This window comes from Somniosus microcephalus, unplaced genomic scaffold (genome assembly GCF_052327205.1).
Source record: "Somniosus microcephalus isolate GS21.2 unplaced genomic scaffold, FLI_Smic_1.0 unresolved_chr4, whole genome shotgun sequence".
In the NCBI taxonomy this organism is placed as follows: domain Eukaryota; kingdom Metazoa; phylum Chordata; class Chondrichthyes; order Squaliformes; family Somniosidae; genus Somniosus; species Somniosus microcephalus.
This window is the reverse complement of record NW_028225182.1, coordinates 55,876,808-55,897,961: the sequence shown is the minus strand read 5'-3', so window position 1 is coordinate 55,897,961 and position 21,154 is coordinate 55,876,808. Positions and strand designations below refer to the sequence as shown.

The 21,154-nt window shown below is 55.1% G+C and overlaps 1 pseudogene across 1 annotated transcript in view; it reads right to left on the bottom strand.

Moving 5' to 3' along the window:
• The window catches only part of LOC147091128 (ephrin-B2-like), a 376,707-nt pseudogene that overhangs the window by 220,380 nt on the left and 135,173 nt on the right, over positions 1 to 21,154 (bottom strand). Inside the window, exon 2 of the transcript XR_015075379.1 lies at positions 688 to 982. The product of XR_015075379.1 is annotated as an ephrin-B2-like (transcript). The remainder of the gene's footprint in view (positions 1 to 687; positions 983 to 21,154) is intronic.

The window sequence follows — 21,154 nt, the reverse complement described above, 5'->3', positions numbered from 1 at the left end:
CCTCTCTCCCTGAGTTCTCCTCTCTCCTGAGTTCCTCCTCTCTCCCTGAGTTCCTCCTCCCTCCCTGAGTTCCTCCTCTCTCCCTGAGTTCCTCCTCTCTCCCTGAGTTCCTCCTCTCTCCTGAGTTCCTCCTCTCTCTCCCTGAGTTCCTCCTCTCTCCCTGAGTTCCTCCTCCCTCCCTGAGTTCCTCCTCTCTCCCTGAGTTCCTCCTCTCTCCCTGAGTTCCTCCTCTCTCCCTGAGTTCCTCCTCTCTCCCTGAGTTCCTCCTCTCTCCCTGAGTTCCTCCTCCTCCTCCCCTGAGTTCCTCCTCTCTCCCCCGGTTCCCCCTCTCTCCCCCCCCCCTCTCTCTCCCCCGGTTCCCCCTCTCTCCCCCCCCTCTCTCTCCCCCGGTTCCCCCTCTCTCCCCCCCCCTCTCTCTCCCCCGGTTGCCCCCTCTCCCCGGTTCCCCCTCTCTCCCCTAGTTCCCCCTCGCCCGCGCCCACCCCTCGCCCGCCCCTCGCCCCGCGCCCACCCCTCGTCCCTCGCCCGCACCCGCCCCTCGCCCAGCCCCTCGCCCACAGCCCGCCCCTCGCCCGCCCCCGTGCCTGCCCCTCGCCCACGCCCCGCCCTCGCCCGCCCCGCCCCTCGCCCGCCCCGCGCCTGCCCCTCGCCCTCGCCCACACCCTCGCCCGCTCTCTGCTCACTTACTGATGATGTAGTAATCGTGGTGCCCGCCTGAACTCCAGCCCCCAGAGGTTGGGGCTGAACTCCTGGAACTTGATGGTGAAGCGGGTGTTCTGGTCTGGCTTGTCACAAGTCAGCAGTATGGTGGGGCTCATGACGGTGTCGCAGCGCTCCGCCTGGTCCCGTGTCACCAGGTACAGCCGGTAGTACTCGTAATCCTCGGTGGAGTGTGTGCCAAGCGGCACTGGACTGTGGGCAGATCAGGTCGATGCGATCCCCAATCTGAGGGTACAGGACATAACCCTTGGCATCCTGGAACCTGCAACAGAGAGACACGGACCGTTAAAACACAGCCCGGCACGGCTTCACCTTTCACTCACAGCCCCATTTTATCGTATGCAGCTTCAATTGGTCGTCATTTGTCACCCGCATATATAATTCATCGCCTCTTAGCTGAAGGTCGTGAGTTCAAGACCCCACTCCATACACACCTGCCCATAATCCAGGCCGACACGCCAAGTACCAGTACTGAGGGAGCGCCGCACTGTCGGAGGGGGCAGTACTGAGGGAGCGCCGCACTGTCGGAGGGGGCAGTACTGAGGGAGCGCCGCACTGTCGGGGGGGCAGTACTGAGGGAGCGCCGCACTGTCGGAGGGGCAGTACTGAGGGAGCGCCGCACTGTCGGAGGGGCAGTACTGAGGGAGCGCAGCACTGTCGGAGGGGCAGTACTGAGGGAGCGCCGCACTGTCGGAGGGGCAGTACTGAGGGAGCGCCGCACTGTCGGAGGGCAGTACTGAGGGAGAGCCGCACTGTCGGAGGGGGCAGTACTGAGGGAGCGCCGCACTGTCGGAGGGGCAGTACTGAGGGAGAGCCGCACTGTCGGAGGGGCAGTACTGATGGGAGCGCCGCACTGTCGGAGGGGCAGTACTGAGGGAGCGCCGCACTGTCGGAGGGGCAGTACTGAGGGAGTGCCGCACTGTCGGAGGGCAGTACTGAGGGAGAGCCGCACTGTCGGAGGGGCAGTACTGAGGGAGCGCCGCACTGTCGGAGGGGCAGTACTGAGGGAGTGCCGCACTGTCGGAGGGGCAGTACTGAGGGAGCGCCGCACTGTCGGAGGGGCAGTACTGAGGGAGCGCCGCACTGTCGGAGGGGCAGTACTGAGGGAGATCCGTCCTGCTGTCTAAGCCAATGTCGGTGAGATATTCAGCCAGGTGAGCCATCACCCGGGACACGCGAACCTGTCCGATTCTGAAGGCGACGAATCGGACACCCAGGGGGTCACCCGACCCAGGTGTGAAAGCTCCTTTGCAGAGAGCAATAGCACTCTCCATCCTTCCCTCCCCTTTAAAGGAAAAAGTAAAAAGGTGTTTTGCCAAACCACTGTCCACCCCACCTCCCCTCCCCTCCACACGAAGGGCATGCCCCTTTAAGCATTCCGATACAGCTCCACCGCCCCTTTAAAAGAAGTGGAGAGGAATGTCAGGCTGCCCCTCTGACCTCTTTTGTCTCGCTCTCAGCTCCTCCCACCTTAACATAACCTCTGGGACTCCAGCAGTGCCCCCGGGGTTAAAGGTGAGCCGGCTGTGCTGCTTGTTGGCCGGGGTCGCGATGATCTGCCCGGCCCCGCCCGTGAAGGAGACCGGACGGGAAAGAGTTAAGGCCGCCCGCCTTTTTGTGTCCCGAGCCCAGCCTATGGTGGGGGGGGGGGGGGAGGGGGGGATTGAATCGGGAGCCTGGGTGATGATGGGGGTCGCCATTGTGTCCTCTGAAAGTGGCCGCTGAAGGGGCCGGGGGGCCGGAGAGGGGTTGGTTGGAGCGGGGGGACACAACAGGTGCAAGGGTCAGAGGGCGAGATTTACATCTTCAAAGATGCTGCAAAGGTTCGGCAGCCTCGCTGCCGTCGTCTGCCCCCAGCTCCCCCGTCCTGGGGAGTCCTGGACGGACGGGCGGAGGAGGTGGGGGGAGAGGATCTGAGACACCACCCACCACCCCCTCACACCCCAACACCATGAGAGCCTCCAGGTTCCCGTGCAGGCCCACCGCCCCCCCCGCGACCTCCACCCGCCCCGTGCTGCTTGTAGACGCAACAGCGAGGTGTAAGAGACTGAAGGTATGTTCAGACACCCAAGGACACCTCCTGGGGCGGGTGGGGGGGAGGGAGGGAGGGGTTGCACGCACATCTTCAACCCTACGGCACCCCACCACTCCTGTGTATCACCCCGGGCTGAGACTGCTGCTGAGCTATTCGACTGTGGGAGAGGGAAGCCGATCATTTACAGCAGGGAACAAGGGACCCCCCCCCGCCCCACCCTGGTAAATCAAGAAAGATCTCGCATTTCTCCAGCGCCTTTCGCCACCTCAGGACGTCCCGAAGCACTTTGCAGCCAATGAAGTACTTTTTCTGAAGTGTGGTCACTGTTGTAATGTGGGAAATGCGGCAGCCAATTTGCGCACAGCAAGCTCCCACAAACAGCAATGTGATGATGACCAGACCATCTGTTTTAGTGATGGTGGTTCAGGGATAAATATTGGCCTCAGGACACCGGGGAGAACTCACCCCGCTCTTCTTCCAATAGTGGCCATGGGATCGTTTCCGTCCACCTGAGAGAGCAGACAGGGCCTCGGTTTAACGTCTCATCCAAAAGACGGCAGCTCCGACAGTGCGGCGCTCCCTCAGTACTGCCCCTCCGACAGTGCGGCTCTCCCTCAGTACTGCCCCTCCGACAGTGCGGCGCTCCCTCAGTACTGCCCCTCCGACAGTGCGGCGCTCCCTCAGTACTGCCCCTCCGACAGTGCGGCGCTCCCTCAGTACTGCCCCTCTGACAGTGCGGCGCTCCCTCAGTACTGCCCCTCCGACAGTGCGGCGCTCCCTCAGTACTGCCCCTCCGACAGTGCAGCACTCCCTCAGTACTGCCCCTCCGACAGTGCGGCGCTCCCTCAGTACTGCCCCTCCGACAGTGCAGCACTCCCTCAGTACTGCCCCTCCGACAGTGTGGCACTCCCTCAGTACTGCCCCTCCGACAGTGCAGCGCTCCCTCAGTACTGCCCCTCCAACAGTGCGGCGCTCCCTCAGTACTGCCCCTCCGACAGTGCAGCGCTCCCTCAGTACTGCCCCTCCGACAGTGCGGCGCTCCCTCAGTACTGCCCCTCCGACAGTGCAACCTCCCTCAGTACTGCCCCTCCGACAGTGCAGCGCTCCCTCAGTACTGCCCCTCCGACAGTGCGGCGCTCCCTCAGTACTGCCCCTCCGACAGTGCGGCGCTCCCTCAGTACTGCCCCTCCGACAGTGCGGCGCTCCCTCAGTACTGCCCCTCCGACAGTGCAACCTCCCTCAGTACTGCCCCTCCGACAGTGCGGCGCTCCCTCAGTACTGCCCCTCCGACAGTGCGGCGCTCCCTCAGTACTGCCCCTCCGACAGTGCGGTGCTCCCTCAGTACTGCCCCTCCGACAGTGCGGCGCTCCCTCAGTACTACCCCTCTGACAGTGCAGCGCTCCCTCAGTACTACCCATCCGACAGTGCTGTGCTCCTTCAGTACTGCCCCTCCAACAGTGCGGCGCTCCCTCAGTACCGCCCCTCCGACAGTGCGGCGCTCCCTCAGTACTGCCCCTCCAACAGTGCGGCGCTCCCTCAGTACTGCCCCTCCGACAGTGCAGCACTCCCTCAGTACTGCCCCTCCGACAGTGCAGCGCTCCCTCAGTACTGCCCCTCCGACAGTGCAGAGCTCCCTCAGTACTGCCCCTCCGACGGTGCGGCACCTCCTTGCCCCATGCCCCTGTCCCACCCCCGCCCCCGCCCTGGCCTAACCAACTGGCTCCGACCCCCTCGTCCTGCACCCAACGTGTCCCCACGCGCTCATCCTGAGTGCCAGACACTTATTACAAATAAAAGCTGCCTCTGTCTTCAACTCTGCACCGTGCAAAGGGACCGCTCATTACGCATGCAAATCACCCACAGCTAATGGCGCTATTCAAATATTATGCATGCATTATTGCACTGTGTGTACCTAATGAGGTAACATTGCCACGGCAACGGACCAGCGGCCCAGCGAACAGGCTCGACAAAATGTTCCGTACTATGACTCCCGGTGGACTTTGCTCTTGGAGCTCTTAAAGGGACACCGTCTTCGGGATAAACCGTTCGGCCGACATATTATATGAGGGGTGTGGAGGGAGGGGGTGACACATTGTGACGTCAAGGGGCAGTTCGTGGACCTGCCCAGGTGGGTCTGTCACCCCGTCTGTCCCCAAAAATAAAAGCAAGAGACTTGCATTTCTCCAGCGCCTTTCCCCACCTCAGAACGTCCCAACGCGCTTTACAGCCAATGAAGTACTATTTTGAAGTGGGGTCACTGTTGTAATGTGGGAAACGCGGCAGCGAATTTGCACACAGCAAGATCCCACAAACAGCAATGTGATAAGTGACCAGATCATCTGTTTTAGTGATGTTGTTTGAGGAATAAATATTGGCCCCAGGACACCGGGGAGAACTCCCCCTGCTCTTCTTCAAAATAGTGGCCGTAAGATCTTTTAGAGAGCAGACAGAGCCTCGGTTTAATGTCTCATCCGAAAGATGGCATCTCCAACAGTGCAGAGCTCCCTCAGTACTGCCCCTCTGACAGTGCAGCACTCCCTCAGTACTGCCCCTCCAACAGTGCGGCGCTCCCTCAGTACTGCCCTTCCGACAGTGCGGCGCTCCCTCAGTACTGCCCCTCCGACAGTGTGGCGCTCCCTCAGTACTGCCCCTCCGACAGTGCGGCGTTCCCTCAGTACTGCCCCTCCGACAGCGCGGCGTTCCCTCGGTACTGCCCCTCCGACAGTGCGGCGCTCCCTCAGTACTGCCCCTCCGACAGTGCGGCGCTCCCTCAGTACTGCCCCTCCGACAGTGCAGCGCTCCCTCAGTACTGCCCCTCCAACAGTGCGGCACTCCCTCAGTACTGCCCCTCCGACAGTGCGGCGCTCCCTCAGTACTTCCCCTCCGACAGTGCAGGGTCCCTCAGTACTGCCCCTCCGACAGTGCGGCGCTCCCTCAGTACTGCCCCTCCGACAGTGCGGCGCTCCCTCAGTACTGCCCCTCCGACAGTGCGGCGCTCCCTCAGTACTGACCCTCCGACAGTGCGGCGCTCCCTCAGTACTGCCCCTCCGACAGTGCGGCGCTCCCTCAGTACTGACCCTCCGACAGTGCGGCGCTCCCTCAGTACTGCCCCCCCGACAGTGCGGCGCTCCCTCAGTACTGCCCCTCCGACAGTGCGGCGCTCCCTCAGTACTGCCCCTCCGACAGTGCGGCGCTCCCTCGGTACTGCCCCTCCGACAGTGCGGCGCTCCCTCAGTACTGCCCCTCCGACAGTGCGGCGCTCCCTCAGTACTGCCCTGGGAGTGTCAGCCTGAATTTTTGTGCTCGAGTCTCTGGAGTGGGACTCGAACCCACGACCTTCTGTCTCAGAAGCGAGAGAGTGCTATCCACTGAGCCACGGGTGACACCCAATACCCAAAGATGTTTTGAATAAAAATGGACAACATGCAATGTTTGTTTCATAAGAACATAAGAACATAAGAAATAGGAGCAGGAGTAGGCCAATCGGCCCCTCGAGCCTGCTCCGCCATTCAATAAGATCATGGCTGATCTGATCCTAACCGCCAATCCACTATCACAGAACCATCTCCTGAATCTAACAGAATTAGTCACACGAAATAGGAGCAGGATCAGGCTACACGGCCCCTGGGCCCGCTCCGCTACCCACAGGGCCATGACCGATACGAACCTAGACTCATGTCCAAATTCCTGCCCGCTCCCCGTAACCCTTAATTCCCTTTACTCCTAGGAAACTGTCTATTTCTGTTTTAAATTTATGTAATGATGTAGCTTCTACAGCTTTTTGGGGCAGCATATTCCATGGACCTACCACCCTCTGAGTGAAGTAGTTCCTCCTCATCTCAGTTTTGAAAGAGCAGCCCCTTATTCTAAGACTATGCCCCCTAGTTCTAGTTTCACCCATCATCGGGAACATCCTCCCCGCATCCACCCGATCCAACCCCTTCACAATCTTATATGTTTCAATAAGATCGCCTCATTCTTCTGAACTCCAATGAGTAGAGTCCCAATCTACTCAACCTCTCCTCATATGTCCATCCCCTCATCCCCGGGATTAACTGAGTGAACCTTCTTTGTACTGACTCGAGAGCAAGTATGTCCTTTCTTAAGTATGGACACCAAAACTGTACACAGTATTCCAGGTGCGGTCTCACCAATACCTTGTACAACTGAAGCAATACCTCCCTATTTTTATATTCTATCCCCCTAGCAATGAAAGCCAACATTCCATTGGCCTTCTTAATCACTTGCTGCACCTGCATACTAACTTTTTGAGTTTCGTGCACCAGGACCCCCATATCCCTTTGTACTTCAGTACTTTCCAGTTTCTTGCCATTAAGATAATAACTTGCACTACGATTTTTCCTGCCAAAGTGCATAACCTCACACTTTCCAGTATTGTATTCCATCTGCCAAATCTCTGCCCACTTACTTAGCCTGTCTATGTCCCCTTGCAGGTTTTTTATGTCCTCCTCACTCACTACTTTCCCTCCCATCTTAGTATCATCTGCAAACTTTGATATGTTACACTCGGTCCCCTCCTCCAAATCGTTAATATAGATTGAAAAGAGTTGGGGACCCAGCACTGACCCCTGCGGAACACCACTTGTTACTGATTGCCAGTCTGAGAATGAACCATTTATCCCAACTCTCTGCCTTCTGTTAGATAGCCAATCCTCTATCCATGCCAGAATATTACCCCCAATCCCGTGATTTTTTATCTTAAGCAATAATCTTTTGTGTGGCACCTTGTCAAATGCCTTTTGGAAGTCTAAATACACTACGTCCACTGGTTCCCCTTTATCCACCCTATATGTTACTTCCTCAAAGAACTCCAGCAAATTTGTCAAACATGACTTCCCCTTCATAAAACCATGCTGACTTTGTCCTATTAAATTATGATTATCCAAATGTCCTGTTACTGTCTCCTTAATAATGGACTCCAAAATTTTACCTACCACAGATGTTAGGCTAACCGGTCTATAGTTTCCAGCCTTCTGTCTACTGCCCTTTTTAAATAAGGGTGTTACATTAGCAGTTTTCCAGTCTGCCGGGACCTTTGCTGAGTCCAGGGAGTTTTGGAAAATTATTACCAATGCATCCACAATCCCTACCGCTACTTCCCTCAAGACCCTAGGATGTAAGCCATCAGGTCCACGTGATTTATCCGCCTTGAGTCCCATTATTTTACCGAGTACCACTTCCTTAGTGATTTTGATCGTGTTTAGCTCCTCCCCCCCTTTAGCCCCCTGTTTGTCCAGTGTTGGGATATTATTAGTGTCTTCTACTGTAAAGACTGATATAAAATATTCATTCAGTGTTTTTGCCATGTCCATATTTCCCACCATTAATTTCCCAGTCTCATCCTCTAAGGGACCAACATTTACTTTAGCCACCCTTTTTCTTTTTATATAACTATAAAAACTCTTACTATCTGTTTTTATATTTTTTGCTGATTTACTTTCATAATCTATCTTCCCTTTCTTAATCAATCTTTTTGTTATTTTTTGCTGTCTTTTAAAGTTTTCCCAATCCTCTATCCTCCCACTAGATTTGGCTACCTTATATGCCCTTGTTTTTAGTCGAATACTATCCTTAATTTCTTTACTTAGCCACGGATGGCTGTCTTTTCTTTTACACCCTTTTCTTCTCAGTGGAATATTTTTTTTTTGGAAGTTGTAAAATAACTCCTTAAATGTACACCACTGATCATGTATCGTCTTACCCTTTAATCTATTCATGCCCCTACGATATTTCTCCCTGGGTTCCTGATCGCGGCGGAGCCCCGTGAGACCCATCTTCAATTCCTGCAGACTCCAGGGCCATTCTGAGGGGGTTGGGGCGTTCCTTAGTTCAAAGGGCTCCTCCCTTTCCCCCCCCGCCCCCCACACCCCCTCCAGTCCCTCTCACTGCTGCGTCCCGTCAGTATTTCAGCGCAGCTCCAAGCCTCTGGGGCCCTGCCAAGGACTGCAACAACCTGTGACAACCTGTTTACAGAGTCTAGCGGCACCAAATGAGATTAGCCGCCACAACTACGGAGTTAAACAACTCTGACTGACACCGCTCTGTCCGCTCAAGTGACCTCGTTCGCTGCCGAACAACCGGCACTAAGTCTGTGGGACAATGGAGACAAACTCCAAAAAACACACAGCGAGAGAATTTCAACATCAAACCACGGCGAGACAACAAATGGGAAACTTCTGGGAGAGAACCGGGGAGTCAAACTAATTAACCGGGAATATTTTCTGCCCGAAGATTTGAAGCCAACGTTTCCCCCCCCCCAATCTCTTGATTCGCGGCCCTCCCCCTTTCGCTCCGCACTCATCGATGCCTTGTTGTGTTGGTATTAAGAGAGGATAATGGGTAATGAGTAGAGATCCCAATTCATTTAACAACAGAAAAAGTTGGAAAAACTCAGCAGGCCAGGCAACATCCGTGGAGAGAGAAACAGGGTCAACGTTTCAGGTCGAAACCCTTCGTCAGAACTGAGAAAAATGGGGCTGGGAAATGGGGGAGGGGATGAAAGAACAAAAGAACAAAAGGGAAGGTCTGTGAGAGGTGAAGAGACATTAAGAGATATTCAAGGCGAGACGAGATGGTAATAGGACCGGTAAAGAGACAAAGGATGGCTCTCGATGAAGTGTGAAATGCGCTGGCAGAGAGAGAGACAGCTGCCATGTGGGAGAGAGAGAAAAGGAAAAGGCACAAACCAAAAGTGTGGTAAAAAATATATAAAAATATAATAGGGGCCGGGGTTATGATCTGAAATTGTTGAACTCGATGTTGAGTCCGGAAGGCTGTAAAGTGCCTAATCGGAAGATGAGGTGCTGTTCCTCGAGTTTACGCTGAGCTTCTGTGGAACAATGCAAGAGCCCGAGTACGGTGAGGTCCGAGTGGGAGTGGAGCGGTGAATTAAAATACAGGCGACCGGAAGCTCGGGGTCACCCTTCTGCCAGCGCATTTCACACTTCATCGAGAGCCATCCTTTGTCTCTTTACCTGTCCCATTACCATCTCGTCTCGTCTTGAATATCTCTTAATGTCTCCTCACCGCTCCCAGACCCTCCCTTTTGTTCTTTCATCCCCTCCCCCGTTTCCCAACCCCCAAACTGGCTTTTTAATGTTTAATTTCCTGCCATTTTTCTCAGTTCTGACGAAGGGTCTTCGACCTGAAACGTTGATCCTGTTTCTCCATGGATGTTGCCCTGGCCTGCTGAGTTTTTCCAGTGTTTTCTGTTGTTATTTCGGATTTCCAGCATCCGCAGTATTTTGCTGTCGTCCCAATTCATTTGCCGTGTCTGTAAATAATTACTGCGGCCTCCGCTCAGATGGGCCGGCCTGTGGAAACTCCCTCCACAATACGGTGCCTGGGTTCCCACAAGCTCGCCCCCCTCGCCTCGAGACACAAGAGGGATTCCTTCGCACCCCCTCCCCACCCCACCCCCGCACACTGGATCTGTGCGACGTACTCAAGAGCCTCCGTTTGATGGAGGAAGGATGTTCTTGCCATGGAGGGAGTGCAGCGAAGATTCACCAGACTGATATCTGGGATGGCAGGAATGACGTATGAGGAGAGATTGGGTCGATTGGGCTTATACTCGCTGGAGTTTAGAAGAATGAGAGGGGATCTTTGAAACTTATAAAATTCTAACAGGACTGGACAGACTAGATGCAGGAAGGATGTTCCTGATGGCGGGGGAGTCCAGAATCAGGGGTCACAGTCTAAGGATAAGGGGTAAGCCATTTAGGACAGAGATGAGGAGGGATTTCTTCACCCAGAGAGTGGTGAACCTGTGGAATTCTCTGCCACAGAAGGCAGTGGAGGCCAATCCATTAAATATATTCAAGAAGGAGTTGGATATATTTCTTAAGGCTAAAGGGATCAAGGGATATGGGGAGAAGGCAAGGACAGGGTACTGAGTTTGGATGATCAGCCATGATCTCATTAAATGGCGGAGCAGGCTCGAGGGGCCGAATGGCCAACTCCTGCTCCTATTTTCTATGTTTCTATGAACAGGGCTGTGGGAAAGTGGCAGGGGAGGAGGAGGGGGGGAGTGAGGGGATATGGGAGGGAGCTAATACCGTCTCCGACTCCTACAGCCCTGGAATGAGCTCTCTGGGTCCCTGCGGCTGGGCTGCGAGGAAAATAAACACCAGGTTGTAAAGGAATGCCAACAACTCGAATTTATATGTATTTTTTAATTTACTCCTTCTTGGGATGTGGGCGTCGCTGGCAAGGCCAGCATTTATTGCCCATCCCTAATTGCCCTTGAGAAGGTGGTGGTGAGCTGCCTTCTTGAACCGCTGCAGTCCGTGTGGTGAAGGTACTCCCACAGTGCTGTGAGGGAGGGAGTTCCAGGATTTTGACCCAGCGATGATGAAGGGTCGGCCAATATATTTGCAAGTCAGGATGGTGTGTGACTTGGAGGGGAACTTGGAGGTGGTGGTGTTCCCATTGCGCCTGCTGCCCTTGTCCTTCTAGGTGGAAGAGGTCACAGGTTTGGGAGGTGCTGCCGAAGAAGCCTTGGCGAGTTGCTGCAGTGCATCTTGTAGATGGTACACACTGCAGCCACGGTACACCGGTGGTGGACGGAGTGAATGTTTAAGCTGGTGGATGGGGTGCCAATCAAGTGGGCTGCTTTGTCCTGGATGGTGTCGAGCTTCAAGAGTGTTGTTGGAGCTGCACTCATCCAGGCAAGTGGAGAGTATTCCATCACACTCCTGACTTGTGCCTTGTAGATGGTGGAAAGGCTTTGGGGAGTCAGGAGGTGAGACACTCGCCGCAGAATTCCCAGCCTCTGACCTGCTCTTGTTTCCACAGTATTGAAACAGCACCTTAAACATAATAAAACGTCCCAAGGAGCTTCACAGGAGCGATTATCAAACAAAATTTGACACCGAGCCACATAAGGAGATATTAGGACAGATGACCAAAAGCTTGGTCAAAGAGGCAGGTTTTAAGGAGCGTCTTAAAGGAGGAGAGAGAGAGGCGGAGAGGTTTAGGGAGGGAATTCCAGAGCTTTAGCCTCGGCAGACCAGGAGTGAAGGCGGGAGGACAGGGAGGAAGGAAGAACCAGCAGAAAGACTCAGTTGGAGGGTGAGAGAGTTGGATCTCAAACCAGCGTACTGAGCTTAAATAAAGGAGACTATGAAGGTTTGAGAGCAGAGTTGACTAAAGTGGACTGGGAAAATAGATTAAGGTGTAAGACAGTACAGGAGCAGTGGTGTACATTCAAGGAGATATTTCACAACTTTCAAGAAAAATATATTCCACTGAGGAAAAAGGGGAGTAAAAGAAAAGACAGCCATCCGTGGCTAAGTAAAGTAATAAAGGATAGTATCCGACTGAAAACAAGGACATATAAAGTAGCCAAATCTAGTGGGAGGATAGAAGATTGGGAAGCATTTAAAAGCCAGCAAAGAATAACTAAAAGATGAATTAAAAAGGGAAAATAGATTATGAAAGTAAACTAGCAAAAAATATAAAAACAGATAGCAAGTGTTTCTACAGTTATATAAAAAGAAAAAGGGTGGCTAAAGTGAACGTTGGTCCCTTAGAGGACGAGACCGGGAAATTAGTAGTGGGGAACATGGAGATGGCAAAAACGCTGAACAAATATTTTGTATCAGTCTTTACAGTAGAGGACACTAAAAATATCCCAACACTGGACAAACAGGGGCTATAGGGGGGGAGGAGCTAAACACGATTAAAATCACTAAGGAGATGGTACTTGATAAGATAATGGGACTTAAGGTGGATAAATCCCCCGGACCTGATGGCTTAAATCCTAGGGTCTTGAGAGAAGTAGCGGTAGGGATTGTGGATGCATTGGTGGTAATTTTACAAAACTCCCTGGATTCAGGAAAGGTCCCAGCAGATTGGAAAACTGCTAATGTAACGCCCTTATTTAAAAAGGGCAGTAGACAGAAGGCTGGAAACTATAGAACAGTTAGCCTAACATCTGTGGTAGGTAAATTGTTGGAGCCCATTATTAAGGAAGCAGTAACAGGACATTTGGATAAGCATAATTTAATCGGACAGAATCAGCATGGTTTTACGAAGGGGAAGTCATGTTTGACAAATTTGCTCGAATTCTTTGAGGACGTAACAAACAGGGTGGATAGAGGGGAACCAGTGGATGTAGTGTATTTGGACTTCCAAAAGGCATTTGACAAGGTTCCACACAAAAGATTACTGATCAAGATAAAAAATTACAGGATTGGGGGTAATATGCTGGCATGGGTGGAAGATTGGCTATCTAACAGAAAACAGAGAGTTGGGATAAATGGTTCATTCTTGGGTTGGCAATCAGTAACTAGTAGTGTTCCGCAGGGGTCAGTGCTGGGACCCCAACTCTTTACAATCTATATTAACGATTTGGAGGAGGGGACCGAGTGTAACATATCCAAGCTTGCCGACGATACAAAGATGGGAGGGAAAGCAGTGAGTGAGGAGGACATAAAAAACCTGCAAAAGGACATAGGCAGGCTAAGTGAGTGGGCAGAAATTTGGCAGATGGAATATAATGTTGGAAAGTGTGAGGTTATGCACTTTGGCAGAAAAAATCAAAGAGCAAGTTATTATCTAAATGGAAAGAAACTGCAAAGTGCTACAGTACAAAGGGATCTGGGGGTCCTGGTGCATGAAACACAAAAAGTTAGTATGCAGGTACAGCAGGTGATCAGGAAGGCCAATGGAATCTTGGCTTTTATTGCAAGGGGGATGGAGTATAAAAGCAGGGAAGTCTTGCTTCAGTTATACAGGGTACTGGTGAGGCCACACCTGAAATACTGCGTACAGTTTTGGTTTCCATATTTAAGAAAAGATATACAGGAAACTTTGTGATATCCGGCACTGATGGGACCGAGCTTTTGCCGATCTATCAAAACTGCCGGACATACCAGCGTTAATGTTGAAGCATACGGAGGTTTTCATCTCCGTATATGACAACAAACACTGTTGCTTAGCAACAGCTTCTGAACAGTCGGCCCGTACCTTGGAAGCGTCTCTGTAGCTTAGCAACAGCTTCAGAGAGACTTTCCAAAGCCTGACTGTTGAAAAGAAAGCCACGAGAAGAAAAAAAAACGAACAAAACGGCTCCTGATTTCTGCCGGTAGATCGAGGTTTCCGGACATACAACCTCCGGATAAACCAAAGTCTCCTGTACTTGCTCTCGAGGCAGTTCAGAGAAGGTTCACTCGGTTGATTCCGGAGATGAGGGGGTTGACTTATGAGGAAAGGTTGAGTAGGTTGGGACTCTACTCATTGGAATTCAGAAGAATGAGAGGCGATCTTATCGAAACATATAAGATTGTAAGGGGGCTTGATCGGGTGGATGCGGGGAGGATGTTTCCACTGATGGGTGAGACTAGAACTAGGGGGCATAATCTTAGAATAAGGGGCTGCCCTTTCAAAACTGAGATGAGGAGAAACTTCTTCACTCAGAGGGTAGTAAACCTATGGAATTTGCTACCCCAGAGAGCTGTGGAAGCTGCGACATTAAATAAATTTAAAACGGAGATAGACAGTTTCCTAGCAGATAAGGGAATTCGGGGTTACGGGGAGAGGGCAGGGAAGTGGACGTGAGTCTAGATTCGGATCAGCCATGATCCTATTGAGTGGCGGAGCAGGCCCGAGGGGCCGTATGGCCGACTCCTGCTCCTACTTCTTATGTTCTTATGTTCCTGCCCCTGCAGTGGTCGTTCTTTATGAGTCGGGATGTCTGGGGGAGGGGAGGGGGGGCGGGGTAAGAGGAATGTGCTGGAGCTGTAACGTCCTCCCATGCTGCTGACACTCACCTTCCGAGCACGCACTGCCAGACTGCTCCATTCCCACCCTGTCAAGTGCGACGATTTAATTACAGGCTGCTGCGGCCTACACAATTACGCAGCCGTGTGCACCAGGCAGTCTGGGGTGGAGGTAAACAAGGTGCCGGATTACACCTTGGAGCAGTCACTGTGGGAACGGGCCTCCCGAGACTCCCAGCAGTTACACCCTCTGATCGGACCAGTACTGGGCCCCGGATTCAGCAGTGTAAGGGCCCCCCAGCCCCACCACCAGCGCCTACCCATACAGCCCAGGGCAGGACCTTGATACTGAGCCACAGGACAGCGTTATCGGGACAGGAGACCAGATTGACAAGAACGATACCAGAACTGAGAGGTTATAACTATCGGGAAAGGCTGATCAGGCTGGGGCTCTTTTCTCTAGACAAGAGAAGGCTGAGGAGGGACCTGATCGAGGGCTTTAAAATGATGAAAGGGTTCGATAGGGTAGACGTAGAGAAGATGTTTTCACTTGTGGGGGAGACCAGAACTAGGGGCCATCGACATAAGACAGTCACTAATAAATCCAATCGGAAATTCAGGAGAAACTTCTTTCCCCAGAGAGGGGTGAGAATGTGGAACTCGCTCCCACAGGGAGTGGTCAAGGCAAATAGCGGAGATGCATTCAAGGGGAACCTGGATAAACACATGAGGGAGAAAGGAATAGAAGGATATGGTGATCGGGTGAGATGGAGAGGGGTGGGAGGAGGTTCATGTGGAGCAGAAACATCGTTGGGGAGACCAGAACTAGGGGCTTCGGTTTAACATCTCATCCGAAATACGACACGTCCGACAGTGCAGCGCTCCCTCAGTACTGCCCCTCCGACAGTGCGGCGCTCCCTCAGTACTGCCCCTCCGACAGTGCGGCGCTCCCTCAGTACTGCCCCTCCGACAGTGCGGCGCTCCCTCAGTACTGCCCCTCCGACAGTGCAGCACTCCCTCAGTACTGCCCCTCCGACAGTGCGGCACTCCCTCAGTACTGCCCCTCCGACAGTGCGGCGCTCCCTCAGTACTGCCCCTCCGACAGTGCGGCGCTCCCTCAGTACTGCCCCTCCGACAGTGCAGCACTCCCTCAGTACTGCCCCTCTGACAGTGCGGCGCTCCCTCAGTACTGCCCCTCTGACAGTGTAGCACTCCCTCAGTACTGCCCCTCCGACAGTGCGGCGCTCCCTCAGTACTGCCCCTCCGACAGTGCGGCGCTCCCTCAGTACTGCCCCTCCGACAGTGCGGCGCTCCCTCAGTACTGCCCCTCCGACAGTGCAGCACTCCCTCAGTACTGCCCCTCTGACAGTGCGGCGCTCCCTCAGTACTGCCCCTCCGACAGTGTAGCACTCCCTCAGTACTGCCCCTCCGACAGTGCAGCGCTCCCTCAGTACTGCCCCTCCGACAGTGCGGCGCTCCCTCAGTACTGCCCCTCCGACAGTGCAGCGCTCCCTCAGTACTGCCCCTCCGACAGTGCAGCGCTCCCTCAGTACTGCCCCTCCGACAGTGCAGCGTTCCCTCAGTACTGCCCCTCCGACAGTGCGGCGCTCCCTCAGTACTGCCCCTCCGACAGTGCGGCGCTCCCTCAGTACTGCCCCTCTGACAGTGCGGCGCTCCCTCAGTACTGCCCCTCTGACAGTGCGGCGCTCCCTCAGTACTGCCCCTCCGACAGTGCGGCGCTCCCTCAGTACTGCCCCTCCGACAGTGCGGCGTTCCCTCAGTACTGCCCCTCCGACAGTGCGGCGCTCCCTCAGTACTGCCCCTCCGACAGTGCGGCGCTCCCTCAGTACTGCCCCTCCGACAGTGCAGCACTCCCTCAGTACTGCCCCTCTGACAGTGCGGCGCTCCCTCAGTACTGCCCCTCCGACAGTGCAGCACTCCCTCAGTACTGCCCCTCTGACAGTGCAGCACTCCCTCAGTACTGCCCCTCCGACAGTGCGGCGCTCCCTCAGTACTGCCCCTCCGACAGTGCGGCGCTCCCTCAGTACTGCCCCTCCGACAGTGCGGCGTTCCCTCAGTACTGCCCCTCCGACAGTGCGGCGCTCCCTCAGTACTGACCCTCCGACAGTGCGGCGCTCCCTCAGTACTGCCCCTCCGACAGTGCGGCGCTCCCTCAGTACTGCCCCTCCGACAGTGCGGCGCTCCCTCAGTACTGCCCCTCCGACAGTGCGGCGCTCCCTCAGCACTGCCCCTCCGACAGTGCAGCACTCCCTCAGTACTGCCCCTCTGACAGTGCGGCGTTCCCTCAGTACTGCCCCTCCGACAGTGCGGCACTCCCTCAGTACTGCCCCTCCGACAGTGCGGCGCTCCCTCAGTACTGCCCCTCCGACAGTGCGGCGCTCCCTCAGTACTGCCCCTCCGACAGTGCAGCACTCCCTCAGTACTGCCCCTCTGACAGTGCGGCGCTCCCTCAGTACTGCCCCTCTGACAGTGTAGCACTCCCTCAGTACTGCCCCTCCGACAGTGCGGCGCTCCCTCAGTACTGCCCCTCCGACAGTGCGGCGCTCCCTCAGTACTGCCCCTCCGACAGTGCGGCGCTCCCTCAGTACTGCCCCTCCGACAGTGCAGCACTCCCTCAGTACTGCCCCTCTGACAGTGCGGCGCTCCCTCAGTACTGCCCCTCCGACAGTGTAGCACTCCCTCAGTACTGCCCCTCCGACAGTGCAGCGCTCCCTCAGTACTGCCCCTCCGACAGTGCGGCGCTCCCTCAGTACTGCCCCTCCGGCAGTGCAGCGCTCCCTCAGTACTGCCCCTCCGACAGTGCAGCGTTCCCTCAGTACTGCCCCTCCGACAGTGCGGCGCTCCCTCAGTACTGACCCTCCGACAGTGCGGCGCTCCCTCAGTACTGCCCCTCCGACAGTGCGGCGCTCCCTCAGTACTGCCCCTCCGACAGTGCGGCGCTCCCTCAGTACTGCCCCTCCGACAGTGCAGCACTCCCTCAGTACTGCCCCTCTGACAGTGCGGCGCTCCCTCAGTACTGCCCCTCCGACAGTGTAGCACTCCCTCAGTACTGCCCCTCCGACAGTGCGACGCTCCCTCAGTACTGCCCCTCCGACAGTGCGGCGCTCCCTCAGTACTGCCCCTCCGACAGTGCAGCACTCCCTCAGTACTGCCCCTCTGACAGTGCGGCGCTCCCTCAGTACTGCCCCTCTGACAGTGCGGCGCTCCCTCAGTACTGCCCCTCTGACAGTGCAGCACTCCCTCAGTACTGCACTGGAGTGTCAGCCTAGATTTTTGGGCTCAAGTCCCTGGAGTGGGACTTGAACACACAGCTTTCTGACTCAGAGGTGAGTGTACTACCCACTAAGCCACAGCTAACACACGGCTTTCCCCAGAGAGTGGTGAGAATGTGGAACTCGCTCCCACAGGGAGTGGTTGAGGCGAATAGTATCGATGCCTTTAAGGGGAGGCTGGATAAACATATGAGGGAGAAGGGAATAGAGGGTTATACTGATAGAGTTGGATGAGGAAAGCCGGGAGGAGGCTCGAGTGGAGCATAAACACCGGCACGGACTGGTTGGGCCGAATGGCCTCTTTCTGTGCCGTATATCCTGTGAACCGCATTAAAATGGTTTATTTGGAATATTTAATTTTTTTAAATTCGTTTATGGGATGTGGCCATCGCTGGCAAGGCCCAGCATTTATTGCCCATCCCTAATCGCCCTCGAGAAGGTGGTGGTGAGCCGCCTTCTTGAACCGCTGCAGTCCGTGTGGTGAAGGTGCTCCCACAGTGCTGTTAGGGAGGGAGTTCCAGGATTTTGACCCAGCGACGATGAAGGATCGGCGATATATTTCCAAGTCAGGATGGTGTGTGACTTGGAGGGGAACTTGGAGGTGGTGGTGTTCCCCTGCGCCTGCTGCCCTTGTCCTTCTAGGGGGAAGAGGTCGCGGGTTTGGGAGGTGCTGCCGAAGAAGCCTTGGCAAGTTGCCGCAGTGCATCTTGTAGATGGTTCACACTGCAGCTAAGCCACTATTCCGGGTAATCCCGGGGCTGCCGTTCCCCCTCAGCAACTCCCCCCCCCGCCACCCGCCCCCGGTGTGATGGTCCCGATGCGATGATGACTTTCCCAAGCTCAGAATGTTGCAGCAGTCCAGCTGTCCACCAGATGTGGAGTTCTGGAATACAAAGGGTTCGATCTCTCTCTCTCTCTCTCTCTCTCTCCCCCCGCGGTAACTGTGGGCTCTCCACTCACTGTGGGGAACTCCGCTCACCCACAGACAGACCATGGGCTCCGCATCACACGGAACAAAGCCCCAGATGTGGGAATCTCAGTGTCGGCATGATTAAGGATGAATTAAAACTCATCACCGCTCTCCCCCGCTTTCATCTCCAAAGTCGGCTTGCTCAGCAAGTGCAGGGACTGGGAGTCTTGAATAAAGCCATTCACTGTCTTCACATCATCCTCCTTATTTCTAATAAACAGCTACCACCAGACTTCAAGAAACCACATTTGCACATGGAACAACAGCCCCCTTGGAGTTCCTTTCGGGAATATCCAACACATCGCCAACTGTGACTCTCAAACCATCAACTCATTTTAAAGCCAACAATTCTACAAAACAACATCCAATTGGTCAGTTCACCTACTCCAACCAATCCCACTGCTTCTTACAAACTGCAGTCATCCCCGTCAGCCAATCCGATCTGCTAATTGATCTGATCGGTTGATTCCAATGACCTCTGATCCCACAAAAAAATCAGCCGGTACATTGGTTGAAACAGGGTCAGGTGATGTGCGAGGGGCAGGGCTACAACTGGACTCTTTGCACACAGAGTGAGGGGTGTGGCGGGGAGCGGAAATTAGCCAGATTTCTGCGCCCCCCCCACCCGCGGTCGCTGTCCGGTGACCCTGGCTGGAAGGTGAGCACACTTGTGTGTGTGCAAGAGAGAGAGAGAGCGAGAGAGAGAGAGAGAGAGAGAGAGTGTGTCTGTGTGTGCACGTGCAAGTGGAAGTGTATGCATCAGTGTGAGTGAGTGTGTGCAAGAGTGAGAACAAGTGTGTGAGAGTGTGTCTGAGAGTGCCTGTGTGTGTGCAAGAGTGACTGAGAGCGAGAGAGTGTGTGAGAGTGAGTGTGCGAGAGCGTGGGTGTGTGTGCGCCTGCATGTGTGCGCAAGAGTTAGTGTGTGTGACTGAGAGCGAGAGTGAGTGTGAGAGTGAGTGTGCAAGAGTGAGAGCATGAGTGTGCACGAGAGTGAGTGCGCAAGAGTGAGTGTGACAAAGTGTGACTGTGTGGGAGAGTGCGTGCGCGAGAGTGTGTTTGTTATGTGCGAGAGTGTGTGTGCAATGCTGAGTGTGCAAGAGTGAGCGTCGGATCAAGGTTCGCTGTGAGGTCCGCCATTGTTGAATAGCCAGTTGACACTCGCTGCCTTCAGCCAGCATCACTCTGCACCTTCGGGGGGAGGAGCAGGTTGGGCAAAATCCAGTACTGATTGTGACAAACTCTTTCTGATTTTGCTGCCACTCTCCCTCTAACTCTCTCCCTCCCTCCTCCTCTCCCCCTCTCTCTCCCCTGAAGCTGCTGACTCGCCAGGATCCGGCACCAGTCAGAGGAACAGGAGGAGGCCGTTCAGCCCCTCGAGCCTGTCACACAGGAACAGGAGGAGGCCGTTCAGCCCCTCGAGCCTGTTCCGCCATTCAATGAGATCAGGGCTGATCTACCATTCGCTCTACAGTACCTCACCCAGTGAGTGTCAGCAGGCAATTCGACCATGAATCACATCGTATCCTCAACACAGTTACTAAATGAAAAATAAACAAAGGGTTCCGCAGCTGCTTCTACTCTGCTGCCTGCGCCCTTCCTTCCTTCTCAGTCCTTCCCTTCGAATTGCCGCCAAGGCAGCCATTTTGCTCCCAGCAACTAGGATATCCCAGCATGCAATGGGCGCATCACAGTCCGAAACAAAGAACGAAAACGTGTCTGTAATAAAATGGAGCCTTGTGGACAATGTTGACAGTTACAAAAAGCCTGACGCAGTAGGCCGCAGTCACAGCCGCTTCAAGGAACCCGCTTGCATTTGACCCTCCGCCAGCCCCACAACCCTACGAGATCTCCGCCCTCCTCCAGCCCCACAACCCCCCGAGATCTCCGCCCTCCTCCAGCCCCACAACCCCCCGAGATCTCCGCCCTCCTCCAGCCCCACAAACCCCCCGAGATCTCCGCCCTCCTCCAGCCCCACAAACCCCCCCCGAGATCTCCGCCCTCCTCCAGCCCCACAACCCCCCGAGATCTCCGCCCTCCTCCAGCCCCACAACCCCCGAGATCTCCGCCCTCCTCCAGCCCCACAACCCCCCGAGATCTCCGCCCTCCTCCAGCCCCACAACCCCCCGAGATCTCCGCCCTCCTCCAGCCCCATAACCCCCCGAGATCTCCGCCCTCCTCCAGCCCCACAACCCCCCGAGATCTCCGCCCTCCTCCAGCCCCACAACCCCCCCCCCAAGATCTCCGCCCTCCTCCAGCCCCACAACCCCCCCGAGATCTCTGCGCTCCTCCAATTCTGCCCTCTTGAGCATCCCCCCGATTTCCATCGCTCCACCATTGGCGGCCGTGCCTTCAGCTGCCTGGGCCCCGAGCTCTGGAATTCCCTCCCTAAACC